The 24,422-nt window shown below is 37.3% G+C and overlaps 1 long non-coding RNA gene across 1 annotated transcript in view; it reads right to left on the bottom strand.

Annotated features, from left to right (window-relative positions):
- Positions 1 to 3,256: 3,256 nt before the first annotated feature.
- The window catches only part of LOC128312786 (uncharacterized), a 42,018-nt gene continuing 20,852 nt past the window's right edge, over positions 3,257 to 24,422 (bottom strand). The window contains exon 3 of the long non-coding RNA XR_008292522.1: positions 3,257 to 4,769. This is a non-coding gene — a long non-coding RNA (uncharacterized LOC128312786). The remainder of the gene's footprint in view (positions 4,770 to 24,422) is intronic.

The raw sequence follows: 24,422 nt of genomic DNA, 5'->3' as shown, positions 1-24,422 counted from the left end.
AGCATCTTCTACGGTGCCATAATGAAACTAAGTAGTTAATACATATTTGTGGAAGTGTTGATTAGAAGTTCCTGAAGTGTCATCTGTCTCATTAAGGAAAGTTTAAAGGCTATTTAATTTAATTTTCACATTGATATTTATAAAGGTAGCAACAATAATCATGTCTCAGCTTAGGGAAACTGGACTTGTTAAGTTAAGCCCCTTCTGGTGCCTGCGTGGCGACTTGACTAGGTTTCCAGATGCCTTGCACTTTTGGGTTTAACAATGTTTTAGGGCATTATGAGGACTGTCCGTATGGCATAATTATGAAATGAAATGAAGTCTTGTCATGTATGGTATTATCCGATGGGCAGCCAATAAGTGAGGTGATGCTTACATACAGAGGCAAGTCCTCTCGAGTACTGATGGTTGAAAATCCTGGTCTAGATCCAGAGGGAGCAGGTGGTGGGAAGTTCTGACTAAGAAGGGGGTAACAGGTAAAGACTGAGCAATTAAAATAAGATGACTGTTTCTTGGTCCAAAAATTAGACTCTGCTTTGGTAGTAAGCCTTCTTCCTTTGGGACAAGTTCTCTGGGATGAGTTCTGTGATTTACAGGACACTATTTGGTAAACCCTAAAAGTAAACTTGTTCCTTTCTCCTTCAATTCTTCCCTTAAACCTTGATCACTCTATTTCCTCCCCCAACCACCTGTCACTCCAATCCTTTCATACTCTTTTCATTTTTTCCCAATAGATACTGAGAATCCATTAAGTATGAATTATTAGCAAATGAAAACTAGAGGTCAAGAGGTGCAAAATCTTTCAAGTCTGTCAGGAGGTGAAGATAAATTATTGTACTTTATGTTTCTAATGCAGTAGACATAAAAAGAAAAATGAAAAGTTAAGTTTGCATATTAGAATAAGATGAATGTTCATATCCTACTACATATTTCTTGATATATATATCTTGATTTATATTTCTTGATATATGTGTGTATATATATATTTAAATTTAAATCCATCCCAAGTGTCCACTGATACATGAATGCATATAGAAAATGTGGTGTATACACACACACACACACACACACACACACACACACACACACACACAATGGGATATTTATTCAGCCATAAAAAAGAAGAAATCTTGCCATTTGTAACATGGATGGATCTAGAGAGTATAAAGCTATGCAAAATAAGTCAGTCAGAGAAAGACAAACACCATATGATTTCACTCATATGTGGAATTTAAGAAACAAAACAAATGAGCAAAGGAAAAACAAGAGACAAAAAAACCCAAAAACAAAACCCAGCCTCTTAACTATAAAAACAAAGGATTTCCAGAGGAGGGGGTGAAGTAATAAAGGGTTAAGAGTACACTTACCTTGATGAGCACTGAGTGATATATGGAATTGCTGAGTCATTATATTGTACACCTTAAAATAGTATAACACTGTATGTTAACTATACTGGAATTAAAATTTTTTTAAATGGAAATGAGAAAAAAAATAAATTCATGAGTGATACATATACCTGTCTCATGTCTTGTCTCTTTCTCTCTCTCATCTGTTTAATTTATCTATATAACCTATCATCTTCTCGTATCCATCCTTTGCTCATGTAACATAAAAAAGTCTATTATATATATATGTATTTTTTGAATGGAGATTTTATATTATTTTGATTAGCATTTTTAGCTTCTGTTAATCAGGGAACCTGGCAACTTTGGAATAAGAAAATAACTTAGGAAGCACATTATAACATTTTTACATATGCAGTCCATATTGGCACCAACTATTCCAAATAGCCATCCAGAATAATTTGGGTCACTTCTATAAAACTGTAATGAAACAGGCGTTGTTTTTAAAGACTACAGTCTGTTCAGATTTCTTTAAATCATCTTGATTCCTTAAGATTGTATGTATGTGGTCCAAAGAATTTTTTTTGTATGAGTTATGTATCTTGAGAACATCTTCAATTCCTAAATATCAGGCAAACACCATGAACCCTAATTGGGTGTTGGGATTTTGCTGATGAAGGTCTGCTCAAAGTGAGGCTCCTGTTAATGCTAAAGTTCCTCTTTCTCTCCAAGTGTACCTAAACAAGGAGGATAATGTCTATGCAGTTAATGGCTCCAGTTTCACATTTTAGGAAGCCAAAAAGATAGGCTTTCTGCAGTCAGGCCACAGCTGTCAAACTTTCTCTGATCTCAATTAAAATATCCCTTCATGAACTTATGGACATGGAGAAAAACACAGTAATTCCTTTTTTTCCACTATGGTATTCAGTCATGGTTGATTAAAATCCTGTTATGTATTTAGTGTTTAGATTTTATGATTTCTTTTGATTTTTAATTTTTCTGGAATCTTTCAATAGTGAATTTAAAAAGTGAAGTTTGTATTCAAGTTTAAGCAAAGACCCTGATACATATTTCTTAAAAATTCTAAATATTACATTTGAATAATCCAACTTAGCATTTCTTTCCCTGGGAAGAGTTTCTGTAAGAATATACAACACAAAATCACTAGGAAAAGGTGAGAAATATTCTCTCTAAGCTTCAAGAATGTGTTTTCTTTTGCTTTTTAAAATGAATAGAGTTTATTATACAAGTTAGGTGTATTTAGGGGCAAAGGTTCAAAATACACTTTTTTTTGGTAAAGATCAAAAAGCCATACTACTTCTGAAAACATCAAAACTCTAGGAGAGGATTTATAATGTTTCCAGAAAGCTTTTCTTTCTGAATGTGCACTTACGTGCTTTGTTGTGCAGCAAATCTCCAAAAGTGTCTCTTAATGCCCATTGACACACCAGTTCTCAGCAATGCAGGCAGATCCATCATGTTTTCAGAGTAAAACCTTGCTGTAATGTACCTAAAACCATGTATACATCCTCATGACAGCTTGCATTGGCTTATATGTAATGATTGTCATTTTTCTTGTGACACATATTCTTTTAAATCTCCAAAATTTATGTTACATGTGAGCTCTATTCTTAAAGTATAGTGCAAATTTGTGGGCAAATACACTTTAAAATGTCCTTAAAATGAAGAGTAAACAAATTCCCAAAATGCATATTTTTAAGTCTTGATATAATAGTGTCTTTAAAATTTTTATCAATAGAAATGTGAGCATGAAAATGTTTTAATGCTTCTTCTTAAAGTTTTCAATTTTTATTTCATTTTTCCAAAATATTTATTTGTTTGTTTGTTTGTTTATTTATTATTTATTTATTTATTTATTTTTAACTTAAAAGAAAAATTCCAGTGTTGTTAACATACAGTGTTATATCAGTTGTACATCAGATGTACAATATAGTGATTCAACAATTTCATATATTACTCAATGCTTATCAAGGTAAGTGTACTCTTAGTCCCCTTCAGTCATTTCACCCACTCTCCCACATGCCTCTCCTCTTAGCTACAGAGAACAAACAGATAATTTGTTCTCTGTAGTTAAGAGTCTTTTTTGTTTTTTGTTTTTTTTTTTTTGGTTTATCTCTTTTTCTTTGTTGTTTTGCTTCTTTAATTCCACAGATGAATGAAATCATATGATATTTGTCTTTCTGTGACTGGTTTATTTAGCTCAGCATTATATTCTCTAGATCCATTCATGTTGTTGCAAATAGCAAGATTTCATTATTTTTTATGGCTGAATAATATTCCATTGTATATATACTACATCTTTATCCATTCATCTCTTGATGGATATTTAGGTTGTTTTTATAGTTTGGGTATTGGAATAATGTTGCAATAAGGGTACATATGTCTCTTCAAATTAGTGTTTTAATACTCTTTGGATAAATACTTGGTAGTGTGATTCCTGGATGGTAAGGTAGTTCTACTGTTAATTTTTTGAGGAATCACCATACTGTCTTTCACAGTGGCTACACCAGTTTGTATTTCCACCAACAATGCATAAGGGTTCCTTTTTCTCTTCATCCTTGCCAACACGTATTTCTTGAATTTTTGATTTTAGCCATTCTGATAGGTGTGAGGTAATATTTCATCATGGTTTTGATTTGAATTTCCCTGATGTTGAGCATCTTTTCAGGTGTCTGTTGGTCATCTATATACCTTCTCTGGAGAAATGTCTGTTCATGTCTAAAATTTTCAATCTTTAAAAATCATCATTGAATAAGCAAATCCAAGGGTATTTTTTTGTTTTTAATTCAAGGTTTTGTTGGCATGTAGCAATCAATGAACAGATGTATAATCTAACATAGGAAGTGACACTGTTGACTAAGTCAATGTGGAAAAATAGACCTATATGTTTAATTTTCCCAAGCAGAACAAATTCTTCATCCCCTCACTTTAACTTTGAATTTTCAAGTTCCTTGGTTCCATTTTCACTTGGTTTGTACTCTGTTTATGACATTGTTCCTACAATGCTTGAGGGCATTGGAAGCTTGGAACTTACTATAGTCCTTGATTGATGTAGTCAAAACTGTCTTCCCACAGCAGAGCAACTTTGACTACTTTAATTATTAAATTGTGTTTCTTTGTAGAAGGCAGTTTCAACCCTTTTGTTTTACTGTCACTTTAAAGCACTTACACTGATTGGACAAATGCTTCCTGGAGTCTCTTGGTTACAGACTCCATGCCACTTGCATAGGGAGCAAGGAAGGGATGGCAGCATGAGGAAATCCTCAGCTGGAGAAGGCAATCTTTTCCCTTTTCATGGATCTCAGATTATAGAGGGGAGACATGAATAAACCAAGAGTTGCCATATGCTCCCAGTAATAAGTACTGTAATAGTAATATGCCCAGAATTCCATTAGTGACTTCTACCTGGGGGAGAGAAGAGAGAATTCATTTAAGAAGTTTGTCCCGAAAAAGTTGTATATCCATAATCATTTAAAAGTGAATCAGGGGTGCCTGGATAGCTCAGTCAGTTAAGCTTGACTTTTGATTTCGGATCAGGTCATGATTTCACAGTTTATGATATTGAGCCCTGCATCAGGCTCTGTGCTGACAGCACAGAGTCTGCTTGGGATTCTCTCTCTCCCTTTGTCTCTGCCCCTCCCCAATGCATGTGTTGCATGCGTGCTCTCTCTCTCAAAATACAGAAATAAACTTAAAACAAATTTAAAAAATAATGAACAGAGACTGGAAGAAGGTGTGTGTCATGAAATGGCTTAGCAATTCATAGCCATGAAAACTAACTAACTAACTAAATGTGAATCAAAGACCAATTAGGTCCACAAGAGAGGAGATACAAAACAGTCTACTCAAATTTACAAGGAATGGGTTGTCAACGGTTACTAACAATTGAGAAATAATAGATTGGGATGTGAGCTGTTTCTCTTCTTGTAAACATTAGTGTATTATACATATTTATTATGGTCTTTGCCTTTGCCCATGACTTAATATTTTTTAAAGTATTTTTTTAATAGCAGTTTTAGGTATACAACAATGGTACAGAGATTTCCCACATTGCACTGCCCACACACATGCAAATACGCCTCCATTATTAGCATCCTCCACCGGAGTGGTACTTTGTTACAATTTATGAATCTACACTGACATGTTGTTATCACCATAGTTTACATTGTGGTTCACTTCTGTTATACATTCTGTAGGTTTGGACAAATGTATAGAAATGTGCACACGTCATTATCATATCGTGCAGTATCATATCATTGTATCATGTCATTATGGTATCATGTCAGTACCATATCATAGGGTAGTTTCACTGTCCTAAAAATTCTCTGTGCTCTACCTAATAAGCTCTCCCTTTTCCCTAACACCTATCAACTACTGCTCTTTTCCATCTCTCCACAGTCTTGCCTTTTACAGAATGTTACTAATCAAAATCATACAGTATGTAGCCTTTCCAGATTGACTTGCTTCATTTAGTAATATGCTTTTACGTTTCCTCCATGTTTCATGGGTTGTTTTCATGGCTTGATAGCTCATTTCTATTCAGTACTTAATAAAATTCCATTGTCTGGATGGGCCATTATTTATCCATTCACCCACTGGTTGCTTCCAATTTTGGTAATTTGAATAAAGTTGCTATTAACATTTGTGTGCAGGCTTTTGTGTGGACATAAGTTTTCAGCTCCTTCAAATAATTAAAAAGGATTGTGATTGCTGGACTACTAGGTAAGAGTATGTTTAGTTTTATAAAAGACAGTAATTTTTGGGGGCGCCTGGGTGGTTCAGTCAGTTGAGCGTCTGACTTTGGCCCAGGTCATATTCTCGCAGTCTGTGAGTTCGAGCCCCACTTCGGGTTCTGTGCTGACAGCTCAGGGCCTAGAGCCTGATGCCTGGAGCCTGCTTCGGATTCTGTGTCTCCCTCTCTCTCTGCCCCTCCCCCACTCATGCTCTGTCTCTCTCTCTCTCTCTCTGTCAAAAATAAATAAACATAAAAAAACCAGTAATTTTTTGTTTTCTTCCATTTATAGATTATAGTACATTGAAGACACAGAGTGTGCTTATTTTTCTCAGTACCTGTCCTAATGTCATCTAGCTGAGTCTTACCCTGAATAGCCCAACACTGTCTCAGTAAAATCTTAAATTACATGTAAGTATACATGCAATATACAAATATGTATAAAATAAAGTGTTCTTTTGTTAAAAGCAAAAAATTCTGACCTTAATATGGTTTTATAATAAAATATTTTAGCACAGTTTTAAATAATCACAGCACTAAGATCAGTGTCAAAGCATTTAACTTTTCTGATAATCATTTTTAAAAAGTTCTTTAAGATGAGGGAATTAAAATAAATGCTATTTAAGATATCTTCCAAGTTAATATTCTAAGATGCTAGTTATCATGTTTTATTTATTTTGTGAAACTTAAATTAGGAGTTAAAAACACAGCATATGAAAATAATGTACAGATTTGTGGGGAATAAGCTTAGAAATTTCCTGGGCTTACACCAATGGGTTAATAAGGGACAGAGAATTACAAAGCCATAGGATGCTCACACGAGTTTGGGTAAACAAGATTAGGACCCCAAGAGAGAGGGGGATGCAAAGGCACCCATGATAGAGAGGGGAGTGCAAATGCCCCCAGAATATACAGGGGGTGTAGAGGCACCCAGAATAGAGAGGGGGTGTAAAGGCACCCAGAATAGAGAGGAGGGCAAAGGACCCCAATACATAGGTATATGAAGTAAGCAAGATAAGGCATTCAGGGCAAAAACGCCCCCCCCCAATTGAGTACTATTTTTTTTTAATTTTTTTAACGTTTATTCATTTTTGAGACAGAGAGAGACAGAGCATGAATGGGGGAAGGTCAGAGAGAGAGGGAGACACAGAATCTGAAACAGGCTCCAGGCTCTGAGCTGTCAGCACAGAGCCCGATGCGGGGCTCGAACTCACGGACTGCAAGATCATGACCTGAGCCAAAGACGGACGCCCAACCGACTGAGCCACCCAGGCGCCCCCCAATTTAGTACTATAACAGAAAACTGCTTTCACAGGAAGTAAGGACCAAATTAGGTAAGCAGGTAAATGGGGCTATAGACCACCGCGCTGCACTGTGGGTGATACTGCCCAGAGCAGAAATGACAAGCAAAAGAAAAGGTGCCTTGTTAACCCTGAGGTTATTTGCTCTATCTGTCTTATCCCCTAGGCTAGCAAGATAAACAGACATGGTGCCTCCTGTCTGCTGCTAACAACCATCTGCCCATCTGCCTGGTGCCAGGATTTTGTTTTATATTGACCCAAACCCTGAACATTGTGTATCTTCAAAACCCCCTTTCCCTCATGCCCATGAGTTAATTTTCACAGATTCATTGTCTCTTTGTGCACATCTATCACATTTGTAGCCTTCTGATCTTAATAAATACGGGGCAATGATCCTTATTCTGGGCTCTTGTCTTTTCCCGGATATTAGCCATCTCTCACTTTAATCCTGCATCCCGCTATCTTGCTGGCCAAGAGAGAACTTTAGACTTAAGAGTCTACAACACAGATTTGTATTCTTAATGTTTACAGGAAAAAGAGAAGTAAGGCTGTCTTACCTTAAATAACTAATACAGTTATAGAATTTTATGATACTTTCACAAAAGATTTCACTTGTTCATTGATGTAGATATTGTTATACACGAGGGGAATGACACTTTGAATGTTAAGTAACATGCACAAGATCTCAAAACAGCAGAGCCACCAAACCTGATTCTTGGGATAGGCTCTTTCCATCAAATCAATGCTGGTGCTTTGGAAAACTGAACTCTAAGGATGTTCTAAGTCCACACTTGCTGTGATTAAAAGCTCTGTTTTTCCCTTTGACTTCTTTCCCTATTTTCCAAAGTGAATATTCTGACGTGAAGAACTAGCTCCCATAGTGATTTCTAAATGAAGTGTCTGCTGCATTGATGTGGACGGATGCACACAGGACAGAGGATGGTATCAAGAGCTGATAAAACTCTCTCTAGGAATAGAGAAGAAATATTTATATGCTTCTGGGGATATCACCAAGAAATTCTGCCAGGGCAGGGAATTAGGTCATTGGTGAAGAATAGATTTTGCCAAGACATAGATTATTCAGGAGGGGTATTGATAGCAATATGCTAGAAGATTATAAACTCTTCCCTAGAAAAGAATTGTGTGTTTTAACAGATTGTTGGAGCAGATGGAGATATGACATTCACTACCATAATTTACATTAATATGCTACAAGACAGATTTGCCTTGATAAAAAAAAAAAAAAGCTGAAACCCTGTCAAAGATTCAAAAACAGCTTTTCATCAGTTCATTTCATCTCCCTGAAACCTGATTTGATTTAGTTTTGAAAAACAGGACACATTATAAATTTACACCAGGTATGATGATACATGGAAGCAAAATCCTTTAAAATGTCCCATCTTCAAAAAATATAATTCATAAAAATGATGATCTCTTGTTGCCAAATGTGTCTGTTTATTTCATTATGATGTTCCCTGCTTACTGAAATAGAACAGTGAATGATGCATCTGCTCAAGGAAGCCACGTAACATTTAAACATCTGTCCAGTATTGTCACATATGTTTATACCTGTACTGAGAATTTCTCTTTATTTAATCTTGTGGCCTCACTTTAATGGATTAAAATTCTTTGTTTTAGGTTTTTCTTAATCAATTCAGCACTAGACTTTTCTATACTTGACACTAATGATGTACTCCTCATCTTGGAAGACTCAACCTAATTTAAGCTATTCTGTCAAATTAATAATACTTCAATTATTGAGACAATTCTAGAACTAGAAACATGTAGGGTCAAACAGATAGGATCTAATCATAAGCAAAGTGGAATAATGACTGTTCATGTGAGAAAAACTACCTGGCCAGTCTTAACAGTCTGTTTAGATCACGATTGGATGTTCTACATAGGTGTCTTATAGTACATACTCAGTATACATTAGGTGATTTGGATTTACTTTTTTTTTTAAGTTTATTTATTTTGAGAGCAGCAGAGACAATGCAAGTGTGGGAGGGGGCAGAGAGAGATAGAGAGACAGAGAACCCCAAACAGACTCCACGCTGACAGTGCAGAGCTTGATGCGGGGCTTGAACTCACAAAACCATGAAATCATGACCTGAGCCAAAACCAAGAGCTTGAGGCTTAACCGACTGAGCCACCTGGGCACTCCTGGGTTTACTTTATTGATGGGGCATATACCCTAAAGCTTAACTAAATGAAGTTTTTCTGAGCTTCAGGGTTAAAGAGGGGCAAATATTACTCTCCTGAGTTTAAACTTAACACAGAGTATTTGGGGTCTCAAAAATATAGGGCTGTTTCATAGTGTAGTTTTAACTGCTGTTTCACAATGGCCTTGTCTTAATTTACACAATAATGAGCTGCGGAATTTATTAAGTTGAAACATGAAAACCCACTTGTAGTAGTTTACTACCATCAAAAGAAAATGTATATAACAAAAACACATGCACTTTTGTTCTTTACTATATTGTACACAAGCTTAGTTTTTATTCAACAGTTGAGACTTGTATATGAATCACCCTTTCCAAGTGAAGGTTTATTTATTGAAAAAAATTTTTAATGTTTATTTATTTTTGAGAGAGAGAGAGAGAGAGAGGAAGTGGGAAGGGGCGGAGAGGGAGAGGGAGACACAGAATCCGAAGCAGGCTCCAGGCTATGAGCTGTCAGCACAGAGTCTGACACAGGGCTCAAACTCACAGACTGCGAGATCATGACCCGAGATGAAGTCCAATGCTTAACCGACTAAGCCACCCAGGCGCCCCTCAAGTGAAGATTTATGAACTTTGACGTAGACAATGACGTGTGGTGAGTCAGAATAAGACCAAGTAAATTAGTCAGTATGTTCAAGTCAGTCTGGGCTTTTATGTTGCTGTGCATAACTCCAAGGTAATGTACAGAGCTTACAGAACTTTACGTAAGGAAGCTACTATCACCAACTATAGGGAAATGTTTTCATAAAACAAAGAATTTATACTTAATGAGATGACAAAGTTCACAAGTCTTTCAAGGACTTAGGTAGGAAATAAGGTAGGCTCTGGATAATCTTTGGGAGATAAAGAAACAGTTTTTCTGCTCAGAGTCACAGTAAGAATATTTCTGTTTAAGACGTAATATTTTAAGTGACTTGAAGAGGAAAATCCCTGCAGTACCAATTAGAGTAGTGCATTTTTTTAAGTATAATCAAGACATTAAGGATTGGAGCAGATTAATAACCTGTTTTTTTAGAAGTGAAGTCTAGAATATGATCAAGGAAAAAATTAAAGGGAAATGATTTGGGACCTTGTAAGGAAATACAGATTGGTGTAGGGATGATTAAAGGAAGCTGGAAGATAGAACCCTTTAATGGAAGCCTGTTTAAAGGGGGATGGCCTGAGGGAATGCATTATGTATATCATTGTCCTGCAACCTTATCCTAAAGATAGTAATTCAGGGAGGACTAGAGACAGAAGCAAAAACAATTTAGGGGGGTCGCCTGGTCCTTTCATTGGTTAATGCTCTCCTATCACACCTAATGAACACAATGCAAATTGTGAGAAGACTTGTACTTAGGAATCATAGAGATAGTTGTGGATGAATGGGTAAAATTCCCACACGTTTATATATAAGGTGTGTCTATAGGGTTCAATAGTATATATAGGAAATTGGAGGATTGCAAGGAACAGGGAATGGAGGTTGGAAGGTGGGTACTATGGTACATATGTTATCCGCATTGTCTGGAAGCAAAGGAGAGCTATGGTAGATGTTATGTGATAATCTTTCTTTTTCTTTTTTTTTTTTTTTTAATTTTTTTTTTTAACGTTTATTTATTTTTGAGACAGAGAGAGACAGAGCATGAACGGGGGAGGGTCAGAGAGAGGGAGACACAGAATCTGAAACAGGCTCCAGGCTCTGAGCTGTCAGCACAGAGCCCGACGCGGGGCTCGAACTCACAGACCAGGAGATCACGACCTGAGCCGAAGTCGGATGCTTAACCGACTGAGCCACCCAGGCGCCCCTAATCTTTCTTTTTCCAATGCACAATTCCTCTTTGTGCATGGAGCTGGAGACTGAATATGGGCTTATGTTGTTGCCTTTTTATTGGCATCTGTGCAATTTTCCCAGATACCATTTTTTTCATAGACTCTGATGATGGGCATGAGAAAACTTTCTTGTGAAATGCTCTCTCTGGAAGAGAAATGCATAATTCTAAACTGGGCATATGTTCTTAGCCAGGAATTGTTTCCAACTCACAACTAAATACAGGCTGATTTAGATACACTGCTTCTTTGAATGTCTGTCATAGCACTTAAAAAATCTCAATTGTTATTTATTCTATCACATCGGTAAACATTCTAAATTCTTAGTCTCTGGTCTGAAATATTCAGCCTTGCCTTTCCTAGCTGGATTTTCATCCAAAGTTGTTAATGTATTAGTGGGATATCAGAGTAATGATCTGTTTGCCTATCTATCTACCTATCTGTCTGTCTGTCTGAATGGGAATAAACACACATAAATACCACTATATAGAATTGTGTGGGCTATGCCTGATGAGGAGTATTTGATATTGATGCATACGAAAGTAGTATTCAGACATCTTGTGTTCATTCAATAGGTAGCATTGTGTCCTTGGGAAAATCAATTACACTTTGCAGTCTTTAGTTTTAAAAGGGTGAGAAGGTACAAGATAGTGGTGAGAAAATGGGATCACAACAGTGAGAAAATGGACAAGGTGGCTTTAAGGAAGGTTTGATAGATTATTTTATAGGATTTAAAGACATTTAGAAAAGGAATGGTTTTTGTGTATGTGAGTGTGTGTGTGTGCGTGTGTGTGTATGTTGGGTACGTTTGTATTTGCATGTGAGAGTGGATATGGTGGGTACATGTAGGGAGCTATTAAGGGGGAGCCATAACTTTCTTCAAATATTTAAAAGAAAAGTACCTGGATGAGAGATTAGGTTGTTCAGCATAGTCAGGAAAAAAAAAGAAACAAAAAATAAACAAACAAAAAAAACTTTTCTCAGGTGGAATTAACAGAGAGATAACTACTTTTTGTTGTTTTTCAACATAAAGGTTGACAGACTTATCTTTATCATGGGATTGAATGTTCAAATACTAGTTGGACAAGCACTTGAATAATTGATGGTAAGACAGTTATGAGCACTGACTATGGTATCAGGCAGACTTTGATTTACCACTAGTTAAATACTAATTTGACTACTTAACTTGTTTTGTCACTTTTGGGAAATTCTTGAATAGCTCTCAGCTTTATTTTCCTACTCTGCTCGGGGATAGCATGGGTTAAACACTGGACTTACTGTGAAATTACCCAGCATACTAACTACTTGATATCTTTTTGTATTGTAGGAAGGAGTAACTTATGGATCATGTGAGAGTGGTTGGATATCATACAGAAAAATATGATTAGCAACACCAAAAAATGGCCTATTTCACCACTGAGATAATTCCTGTCAATGTGGAAAAAAAGTAATTGGTCCATATTGTTAGATAATTCAAACACAGAGAAAATTATAAGATGAAAAATAAAAGGTTTCCTCCTTCTCAGTTCTTCCATCCATGGTAGCCACTGATATGAGTCTTTCCAGAAAGTTTTTAGGTTTATGCATAGAAAATTTATAATGCTTTTGGATGCAATAGAAAGCTCAACACAAACTGGATTAAATAATAAAGGAAGAGTATGTAACTAAAATATCCAGAAGAACAAATTTAAGGGAAGAGTTTAATTGAAAAGTTTATGATGTTGGGGTGCCTGGGTAGCTCAGTCGGTTGAGCGTCTGACTTTGGCTCAGGTCATGATCTCACAGTCCATGAGTTCAAGCCCCATGTCGGGCTCTGTGCTGACAGCTTGGAGCCTGGAACCTGCTTTGAATTCTGTGTCTCCCTCTCTGTCCCTCCCCCACTCATGCTCTCTCTGTCTCTCAAAAATAAAATAACATTAAAAAAAAAGTTTATGATGTCATCAGGGCCCCAGGTATGAGTTTTTGAGGTTCTCAACTCTTTTCCTCCATGTGTTGCCTTTATTTTCAGATTGGCTTCCTGCTGATTAAAACAAATAATTCCTGTAAGTCTAAATTGTTCAGGCAAAAGAAAAGAAAAGAAAAGAAAAGAAAAGAAAAGAAAAGAAAAGAAAAGAGAAAAGAAAAGAGGAGAAAAGAAAAACACCTGTTACAGTAAATTCCAAGCATAGCTTTTAATGGTCAACCTGAATACTAGAGTCTGGCTTAGTTCATGTGCACTTGCATGTACTAGTCTTTGTTGCTAGAGGAATAGCACTGACAATTGGATTACCTTGTATCAACGTATTTCACCCTTGGAGCTGTGGGAGAATTTAGTTGTCTCAAATGACATGGACCCCAAATGAACTGGGGACATTTGGAAAATGGAAAATGGGATGGGAAAGATGGGGAAACATTCCAGTTATCTCTTACTACATAACAAACTGCCTCAAAATTCTGTGGTTTAAAGGAACTATTATTTTATCATGCTCCCTGGTTGTGTATGAGGAATGTGGAGAAGTCACAGTGAGAACAGCTTGTCTTCATAAGGTCTAATGTATTATCTGGGAATATTTGAAAGGCTAGGGACTGAGATCTTCTGGAGACTTCCTTTCTCATGTTTCAGGAACCTAGTCTGGAATGTATATAGGTGGGTCTCAGCTGAGGCTGTTGACCAGAGCACTTGCACAGAAGTGCCCTCTCTTTCTTTCTCTCTTAAAGTAAACTTTATTTAGTCTTCTTTACAAACCAATCTAGTCTAAAAATGAGTGGAGGTTGAGAAGAAAGAACATGAACTATTCTAACAGACAAACTCATACAGAAAAACAGAAAGGAGGGAGGATGAGCACTGGGGAAAGACTTCTGTGTCAGATCTTCTCCATCTTAGAAATGAGGTTGCCACAATGAGGTCATTTTTTTTTAGTCTTCTCCTCAGTGGTCTTCTTTAGAGAACGGATGTGCATCTGCTCCTTCCTCAGGCTTACCTGAGAAGCCAAGGCCTCATTTTGGGCCTTGCTCCAGACCTGAGTGATGTCCTCATTTGGCAGTGTGAGTTTCTTTTCTGTGTGGGTCTTTAGCACTTGGTATTTCTGGCCTTCCTTTTCAATTATTATTATTTAATCCTCAGTACATACCTTCAGTGATTCATTACTTATGTGGTAGCCTTTAATCACTTCCTTCTGTTTCTCAAACCATTTGAAGAAGTCAGAGAAAGATTTTTCCATGGAGTTTATAATTACAGTAAGTTTGTCCTTTTCTTTCAGAACCATTTGGATTTGGAGAGGTTACAGCTCAAGATGATGTAGAGGGTCCAGAGAACACCTCTTTACATGAACACACTGAATGTGCTGCTATATATGGAACAACTTCCTCTGAAAAATCCTAAAAACTGTCTGAGCAACCCATAAACATCTGGAGAATGAGAAGGCCCACATCGAAGTAGCTTGAACCCCACATTGGGCATCCTATTTTTAACACCTAGCACCTGAGAGATGAGACCCAAAACATCTAGCTTTGAAAAACAACTAGACTCATATCCATGAGACACACAAAGCTATGACAACCTGAGAAATGACTCTTTAAAGGGTTTGTGTACTTGTACTCACCTGCCTCAGGGCCCAGCACAGAAATAGCTGATCAAGAGATGCCCATACTTTATGTGATTGAGGCTCATTTGGTAATCTTAAAGTTTGGCGTGGGAGGCAAGCATCTAATTTAGCACACATTCTCATATTCAAGGGGCATGTTGGCTGGTGGGTACCATCTCATGCTCTCTCTCTATCTCTCTCAGTGTATGTCATCTCTGTTTTCCTCTTTTTTTTCCTGTGGTCACCATCTATACACTCCCCCCTCTGCCTCTTTCCGGCTGGTGTGTGTCATCTTTGTGCTCTAGCCAGCAGGGGCCATCTTCTTTTTTAAATTAAAAAAATTTTTCCCTTCTCCGGGTGGATGGTATCTATAAGCTCTCTCTCTGCCTCACTCTAGTTGGTGGGTGCCATTTTTAAGCTCTCCCTCTGCAGTGCTCCAGAGCACCAGTATCTTCCAGAGGGGAGCTATTATATACATCTTGTGCCTTTGGCTTTGTGGCTATTTCCCAGAGGACACCCCTTAATCACCTAGTTGTAAAGGCCAGAGGAACTTGGGATCCTGGATCCTACGAGCCAGTAACAGTTGGAGAGACAGTTCTTGGTAGACTACCACCTGCAGGGCATTGCACAGACAGCTGACTGAAACATACCTCCTGTCTTTCTAGGAAAGAGGCCTATTTGCTTATTGAAGAACTTTGGCGTGAGGGCAGATTTCTGGTTTGTCATTCAGCTAGGGGCCTAAAGAGGTGCTCTTAGGGAATGGAGGCTGGTGGACACAATCTTTGCAGGCTCCCTCTGCCTTGCTCCAGCTTGCCACCATCTCCCAGAAAGGAGTTTATACCTTGCTTGGCACCTCAATTTTTTCTTGTTCAAATACAATGTCATCCAGTATCAGTTATACTCATAAAATTTCCAAGGGTATTTTGGAATGGAAGACATGTTTTTTCATCTGTTATTTTGCAAGTTTTTGCTTAATTATTCTTTACAGTGTTACTATGGATTCAATAATGAAATAGAAAAGCATGTGAGAAAAAAGGCATGGAAAGGGAATCACATGCTAAACAGAATGCATTTCTAATTGCCTTAGTTTAATGCTGTACAGATGACATAAACATCTCTATCTTTCTGCAGATGAAATGAGGGTTGGAGGTGAATTCAATGCCAGTAACTGCACTATCATCACAATTAGTTCTCTCAAATTTATTACATCCATTTCCACTACCAGGTGAATTTATGCTTAAGTGTGAAAACAGTGCATGAAAAACAATCTGTGAAAAAGCTAACTTTCTTTTCACAGCTTTTAAAATATAACAGCATGATGGTTCAAATCCATTATCTGATTTATCAACTGGTCAAGCTCATATTCTGATCTCTACTGATGCCTGTCACTACACCACCATGAAGTTGCCAGGAATGAAAAATCCTATTTCAAAATGGGGGGAAAATGCCCTCCAAGTAACCCCATTGGAGAGAAAATGAACAAGAATGACAGACAGAAAAGGCTAAAAATAGATTATGGGACAACAAATGGCAGAGGCAACAAATCTGAATGTGAATTTAAGTTTTCAGCTTAAATTTACATTATTTTCAGAACTTTCATTTGATAAAACTATATGGAGAATTAAGTACTGTATATAATGTCCAATTATAGTATATTGTCTACTTAATAATTTTATTGCTGATAACTTTGTCATGAGTGTTTCTTTGGAGCCAAAGTGTCAAGGTGAAGAGATGTAGTATACTTAAATTATTTTTGGTTACTGAATTGCAAAAACAAATTATGTGAGTTATTTTTTAAAAACTTTTTGTAATTAATACTTAAAAAACATTTTTTAATGTTTATTTATTTTTGAGAGAGAGAGAGACAGAGAGAGCGAGTATGAACAGGGGAGGAACAGAGAGAGAGACACAGAATCTGCAGCAGATCCTGGTTCCAAGCACAGAACTTGATGCAGAGCTCAAACTCAAAAACCACGAGACCATGACCTGAACCAAAGTTGGATGCTTCGCTGGCTGAGCCACCCAGCTGCCCCTAATTAATACTTTTTTTTAATGTTTATTTTATTTTTGAGACAGAGAGAGATAGAGAATGAACGAGGGAGGGTCAGAGAGAGGGAGACACAGAATCTGAAGCAGGCTACAGGCTCTGAGCTATCAGCACAGAGCCCGACGTGGGGCTCGAACTCACGGACCGTGAGATCATGACCTGAGCCAAAGTAGGATGCTTAACTGACTGAGCCACCCAGGTGCCTCCTAATTAATACTTTTTTAGAGGAATATTTTAGCTGTTTATTATGCTACAACTTTATGGACTGCATTTAAAAAAAAATTAATGTTTATTTTTGAGAGAGAGGGAGAGAGAAGGGGAGAGAATGAATGGGGGAGAGGCAGAGGAAAGGCAGACACAGAATTCAAAGCAGGCTCCAGGCTCTGAGCTGTCAGCACAGAGCCTGATGACATAGGGCTCAAACTCACAGACTGCAAGAACATGACCTGAGCCCAAGTCAGATCATGGGACTGAGCCACCCAGGTTCCCCTGGACTACATTTTTAATGGAGAATATAACAATTGATTTTGCCTTTCACAACCCAAATATTGAAAGAAAACGAGAAACAAAAACATCATATATTTCCAATGTTTAATTCAGTCCTATGACCTACATGGAATAGATTGGAATGTTTTACACTTGGTTAAATATTTATCAAAATGATGCATCCTGTGTTATTAAATTAACTAGAACTTAACAAAATTTAATATAAGATGAATTTATCCTCTTAGAGAATACTTTCAAATATTACGATATTACATGGCTTTCTGTTAAATGAATGTATTTTCCATTTTTTTCAGACTTTCAAATATTTGATCGTTTAAAATAAGTCTATTTAAAAAATAATTCTGGTGCCTGAAATGATTCTCTAGCACATGGATCAAACAAGAAAAAGGAAAAAGGAGTTTACAGATGAGTAAACAGACTGCTAAATAAGATGTCTAAATGGAGATTATATTTAATTGTTAAAAGAGCATTATTTAAAATAAGTTCCCTTTACGGAGTGCCTGGGTGGCTCAGTCAGTTAAGTGTCTGCCTTCGGCTCAGGTCATGATCTCACAGTTCATGAGTTTGAGCCCTGCATCTGGCTCTATGCTGACAGCTCAGAGCCTGGAGCCTGTTCAGATTCTGTGTCTCCATCTCTCTGCCCCTCCCCTGCTTGTGCACGTGCATGTGTGTGCATGTGTGTGAGCTCTCTCTCTCTGTCAAAAATAAATAAACATTAAAAAAATTAAAAATAAAATAAAATAAAATAAAATAAAATAAAATAAAATAAAATAAAATAAAATAAAATAAAAGTTCCCTTTGGACTTCTGGGGAAGATGGCGGAGTAGGAGGATCCTAGGCTCACCTTGTCTCAAGGATATACCTAGATAACACCCATATCAGTGCAAATAATCCAAACAGAGGATCTGAAGACTGGTTTAACAGATTCTCCACAGCTAAATGTAGAAAAGAGCCCATGACAAAGAGATCAGAAAGCGCAGAGTCAGGGCTGGGAGCCAATCTCATCCCCTGGACAGTCTGCAGGAGGGAGTGATACGCAGACAGGGGAGAGGAACAGATCCCACACCAGGCATCCCAGGCACAGGGGATGCACACTGGGAACACAAATCTCTCACATTTGGCTTTGAAAACCAGAGGAAATTAACTTCATGAGCGGTGGGGCTTAATACCTGGAACTATTTTATTTTATTTAGATTTATTTTTTTGTTTCAAGTTTTTTTTAATGTTTATTTTTGAGAGAGAGAGTGAGTATGAGCAGTGGAGGTGCAGAAAGAGAGGGAGACACAGAATCTAAAGTGGGCTCCAAGGTCTGAGCTTTCAGCACAGAGCCCGACATGGGACTCAAACCCACGAGCCGTGATCATGACCTGAGCTGAAGTCAGAGGCTTAACAGACTCAGCCACCCAGATGCCCCTATTTCAAGTTTTAATTTAAATTCTAGTAAGTTAACATATGTGTAATATTAGTCTCAGGAGTAGAATTTAGTGATTCATCACTTACATATAACACCAGTGCTCTACCCTCCAAGTGCCCTTGGTAATACCAATCACCTATTTAGCCCATCTTCCACCTACCTCCCCTCCAGCAACCCTCTGTTTGTTCTCTATGGTTAACAGTCTCTTACGGTTTCCCTCCCTCCCTTTTTTCTCTTCCTCTATGTTCACCTGTTTTGTTTCTTAAACACATTAGAGAAATCATATATTTGTCTTTCTCTGACTTATTTCGCTTAGCATAATACACTCTAGCTCCATCCATGTCATTGCAAATGACAAGATTTCATTCTTTTGATGACTAATATTCCATTGTATATATATGCCACATCTTCTTTTTCTTTTAAATATCAACTTTTCTAAAGACAGTTTATTTATTTTGAAAGAAAGAGAAGGCACGAGTCGGGCAAGGGCAGTGACAGAGAGAGAGAAAGAGAGAAAATCCCAAGCAGGCTTCACACTGTCAGCCTGACGGTGCAGAGCCCAATGTGGGGCTCAAACCCATGAACCAGGAGATCATGACTTGAGCTGAAGTCGGATGCTAAACCGACTGAGCCACCCAGGTGCCCCTGCCACATCTTCTTTATACATTCATCAGTTGAATGGACATTTGGGCTTTTTCCATAATTTGGCTATTGTTGATAATGCTGTTATAACTACTGGGGGTGTATGTGCACCTTCAAACCAATATGTATCCTTGGGGTAAATACCTAGTAATACAGTTACTGGGTCATAGGGTAGTTCTATTTTGAACTTTCTGAGGAAACTCTATACTGTTTTCCAGAGTGGCTGCACCAGTTTGCATTCCTAGCAGCAGTGTTAGAGGGTTCCAGTTTCTCCACATCCTCACCAACATCTTTTGTGTCCTATGTTAATTTTAGCCATTCTGAAGGTATGAGATGGTATCTCATTGTAGTTTTGATTTGTACTTCCCTGATGATGAGTGATGTTGAGCATCTTTTCATGTGTCTGTTGGCCATCTGCTGGTCTTCTTTGGAAAAGATGTCTATTCATGGGGAGGCCTGGGTGGCTCAGTTGGTTAAGCATCTGACTTCAGCTCAGGTCATGATCTCACTGTTCGTGAGTTTGAGCCCTGCATCAGACTCTGTGCTGACAGTTCGGAGCCTGGAGCCTGCTTTGGATTCTGTGTCTCCCTCTCTCTCTACCCCTCTCCTGCTCATGCTCTGTCTCTCTCTCTCTCTCTCTCAAAAAGAAATAAAACATTAAAAAAATTTTAAAAATGTATTCTATTCATGTCTTCTGCCCATTTGTAACTGGATTATTTGTTTTTTTGGGTGTTGAGTTTGATAAGTTCTTTATATATTTTGGACGGTAACCCTTTATCAGACATGTCATTTTTGTAAATACCTTCTTCCATTCTGAAGGTTGCCTTTTAGTTTTGTTGACTGTTTCCTTTACTTACCCTTCAAGATAAGCTTTCTCTTGATCGAGTCCCAATAGTTCAGTTTTTATTTTTGTTTCTATTGCCTCAGAGGCATATCTGGTAACAAGTTGCTACGGCTGATGTTAAAGAGGTGCTGCCTGTGTTCTCCTCTAGGATTTTGATGGTTTCCTGTCTCACATCTATTTTGAATTTACTTTTGTGTATGGTGTAAGATAGTGTTCCAGATTCATTCTTTTGCAGGTTGCTGTCCAGTTTTCCCAATACAATTTGTTGAAGAGACTGTCTTTTCCATTGTATATTCTTTCCTGCTTTGTGAAAGAGTAGTTGACCATGTAGTTGTGGGTCCATTTCTGAGTTTTCTATATGTATCTGTTTTTTGTGTCTGTACCATACTGTCTTCATAACTACAGCTTTGTAATATAGCTTGAAGTCTCAAATTGTGATGCCTCCACATTTGCTTTTCTTTTTCAAGATTGCTTTGGATATTTGGGGTCTTTTGTGATTTCACACAAATTTTAAGACTGTTTGTTCTAGCTCTGTGAAAAATGCTGGTGGTATTTTGATGGGTATTGCATTAAATGTGTAGCTTGCTTTGGTAGTATGGAAATTTTAACAATATTTGTTCTTCCAGTCCATAATCAAGGAAGTTATTTCATTTCTTTGTGTCATGTTTAATTTCTTTCAAAAGTGTTCTAGTTTTCTGAGTACACATCTTTATCTCTTTGGTTAAGTTTATTCTTAGGTATCTTATGCTTGTTGGCATACATTTTACAATTTACAATTGTAGATAAATGCAATTTATGTACAATAAATTATGTAAAATAATACAATTTACAATTGTAAATGGGATTGATTCCTTGATTTATCTTTCTGCTGCTTCATTTTGGTGTATAGAAATTCAACAGACTTGTGTACACTGATTTTGTATACTGTGACTATACTGAATTCTTATACCAGTTCTGGAAATTTTATGGTAGAGTCTTTCAGGTTTTCTACATAGAGTATCATGTCACATGAGAATAGTGAAAGTTAGACTTCTTCCTTGCCAATATGGATGCATTTTATTTCTTTTTGTTGTCTGATTGCTGAGCCTAGGACTTCTAGTACTATGTTAAATAACAATGGTGAGAGTGGACATCCCTGTCTTATTCCTGACTGTAGAAGAAAAGCTCTGTTTTTCACCATTGAGGATGATATTAGCTATGGGTTTTTCATATATAATCTTTATGATGTTGAGGTATGTTCTGTCTATCCCTACTTTGTGGAGGGTTTTTATCAATAATGGATGCTGTACTTTATCTAATGCTTTTTCTACATCAATTGAGAAGATAATATGGTTTTCATCCTTTCTTTTATTAATGTGATCTATCATGCTGATTGATTTGCAAATATTGAACCACCCTTGCAGCCCAGTTATAAATCACACTTGATCATGGTGAATGATTTTTTTAATGTACTGTTGGATTCAAATTTCTAGTATCTTTTTGAGAATTTTTGCATTCATTTCCATCAAGGATATTGGCCTGTAATTCTCCTTTTTAGTGGGGTCTTTGGCTTTGGAATAAAGGTAAAGTTGACCTCACAGAATGAGTTTGGAAGTTTTCCTTCCATTTCTATATTTTGAAACAGTTTGAGAGGAATAGGTAGTAATTCTTTAAATGTTTGGTAGAATTCTCCTGGGAAGCCATTTGGCCCTGGACTTTTATTTGTTGTGATATTTTTGATTACTGATTCCATATAGTTGCTGGTTCTAAGTCTGTTCAAAATTTCTATTTTTTCCCATTTCAGTTTCAGTAGTTTTTGGGTTTCTAGGATTTGGATGTCTGTTTCCTTTCTCTGATTAGGGAAATTTTCAGCTATAATTTCCTCAAATAAATCTCCTTTTCCCTCTCTTCTTTTTTCTGGGACTCCTATGATATGAATGGTATTACTCTTTATGGAATCGCTGAATTCCTAGGTCTACATTCATGATCCAATATTTTTTTCACTCTTCTTTTCAGCTTCATTATTTCCCATTTTTTATATTCCATATCATTTATTTGTTCCTCTGTTTCTTCTAGCCTTGTGGTAATTATATCTAGTTGGTTTGACACATTGGTTATAGCATTTTTTTATTTTGGCCTGACTAGTTTTTAGGTCTTTTATCTCTGTAGTAAGGGACTCCCTGGTGTCTTCTATACTTTTCTTAAGCCCAGCTAATATCCTTATGATTGTTATTTTAAATTCTGTTTCAGAATTTAAAAAGAGGTTAGAGTGGAAGAGAGCCAAAGCATAAGAGACTCTTAAAAACTGAGAACAAACTGAGGGTTGATGGGGGGTGGGAGGGAGGGGAGGGTGGGTGATGGGTATTGAGGAGGGCACCTTTTGGGATGAGCATTGGGTGTTGTATGGAAACCAATTTGACAATAAACTCCATAAAAAAATAATAAATAAATTCTGGTTCAGGCATACTACTTATATTTATTTTGATTAGATCCTTGGCCATGGCCTTTTCTTTCTTTTGGGATGAATTCCTCTGTCTTGGCATTTTGTCTAGGTCTCTGCTTTCTGTGTGTTAGGAAAGCCTATTATGTTTCCTGTTCCTGACAGTAATGGCTATATTAAGAAGAGGTCCTATACTGTCCAGGGCCTGGTACTTCAGGATGTGTTTCTGGTGTATGCTGCGTGTACTCTGTTGTTGTTTTGGCTCTCTTTCCCTCAGGTGAGTCCTCTGCAAACTTTCTCCTTGCCTGCAGTAGGGAGTATTTGGACTGTATCCAGTGTGTGGTGCGTTTTAACTAAGTGTGTTTTTGTCTGCTTGTTCAAAGAGGCTAGATCCTATTTCCACTAGAGCTGAAGATTTGCAGGACTGTATGGTTAGTAGACTTGATGGGTATGTGTGGGGGTTTGTGCTGGTCTTCTTGGGGAGGGGCTTGCTGCTGCTCTGGCTCTCAAGCACACTTACCCTAGTAAAAATGCACCTCCAGAGCACAGGGAGTAAGGCCTTGGTGTAAGTTGCTCAAGCCTTCACTGTGGACACTGTGATGATCACTAAAGTCCATCTGTGCTGATGGGTAGGAGCAAAATAGCATCCCTTCTTGTGCCTGAAGAAGGGAGTCTGTGCCCACTGCTATTCAGGAAGCCCTCACAGAGGAGCAAACAATCTCCCCTCATGTGTCCCATGCATTCTTCAGGTCTCTGACTTCACTCTGCGTCCAAGCTGCCTGCCCAGCCTGCAGAACAGTGCTGCTTTGTTTTATCTTAACACCTAGAAGTTTAAATATCTACAAGCTAGGTTTTGGAAGGGCCAGAGGGTGATAGGAAACCAAGTCCTCGTCCTTAAAGATATAGTACAACAAAGTGCCCCATGGAGATACTATAGAGTTAAAGGGGACTCTCTAAGTGGAAAGGAAAGACCATATTCAGGAATAAGAAAAGTGGGAAGCACAGAAGCAGTAAAATTAAGTGTATCTATAAAAATCAGTCAAAAGATTCATAAAGTAAAAGGATGTAAAGTATGACATCATATACTTAAAGCCAGAGAAGAATAAAAATTTAGTACTTTCAGAATGGGTTCAAAATTAAGTAACCATCAACTTAATATAGACTGTTATATGCATAAGATGTTACATATAAACCTAATGGTAACCACAAATCAAAAACCAGTAATAGATATGCAAAAAATAAAGAAAAAAGAATCCAAGTATATCAGTAAAGAAAGCCAGAAATCCATGAGAGAAGAAAAGAACAGAGAACTACAAAAACAACAATGAAGAAGTAATAAAATGGCAATAAGTACATACTTATCAATAATTACTTTGAATGCAAATGGACCAAACACTCCAAAAGACATAGGATAATAGAATGGATTAAAAAAAGCAAAGGCCATCTATATGTTTCCTACAGGAGCTTCATTTCAGACCTAAAGACACATGCAGATTGAAAAATGTAAGGATGGAAAAGCATTTATCATGCAAATGGAAGTGAAAAGAAAGCCAGGGTTGTG

The sequence above is a fragment of the Acinonyx jubatus genome, chromosome F2, assembly GCF_027475565.1.
Source record: "Acinonyx jubatus isolate Ajub_Pintada_27869175 chromosome F2, VMU_Ajub_asm_v1.0, whole genome shotgun sequence".
Classification (NCBI taxonomy): Eukaryota; Metazoa; Chordata; class Mammalia; order Carnivora; family Felidae; genus Acinonyx; species Acinonyx jubatus.
This window is presented reverse-complemented; position numbering and strand designations above follow the sequence as displayed.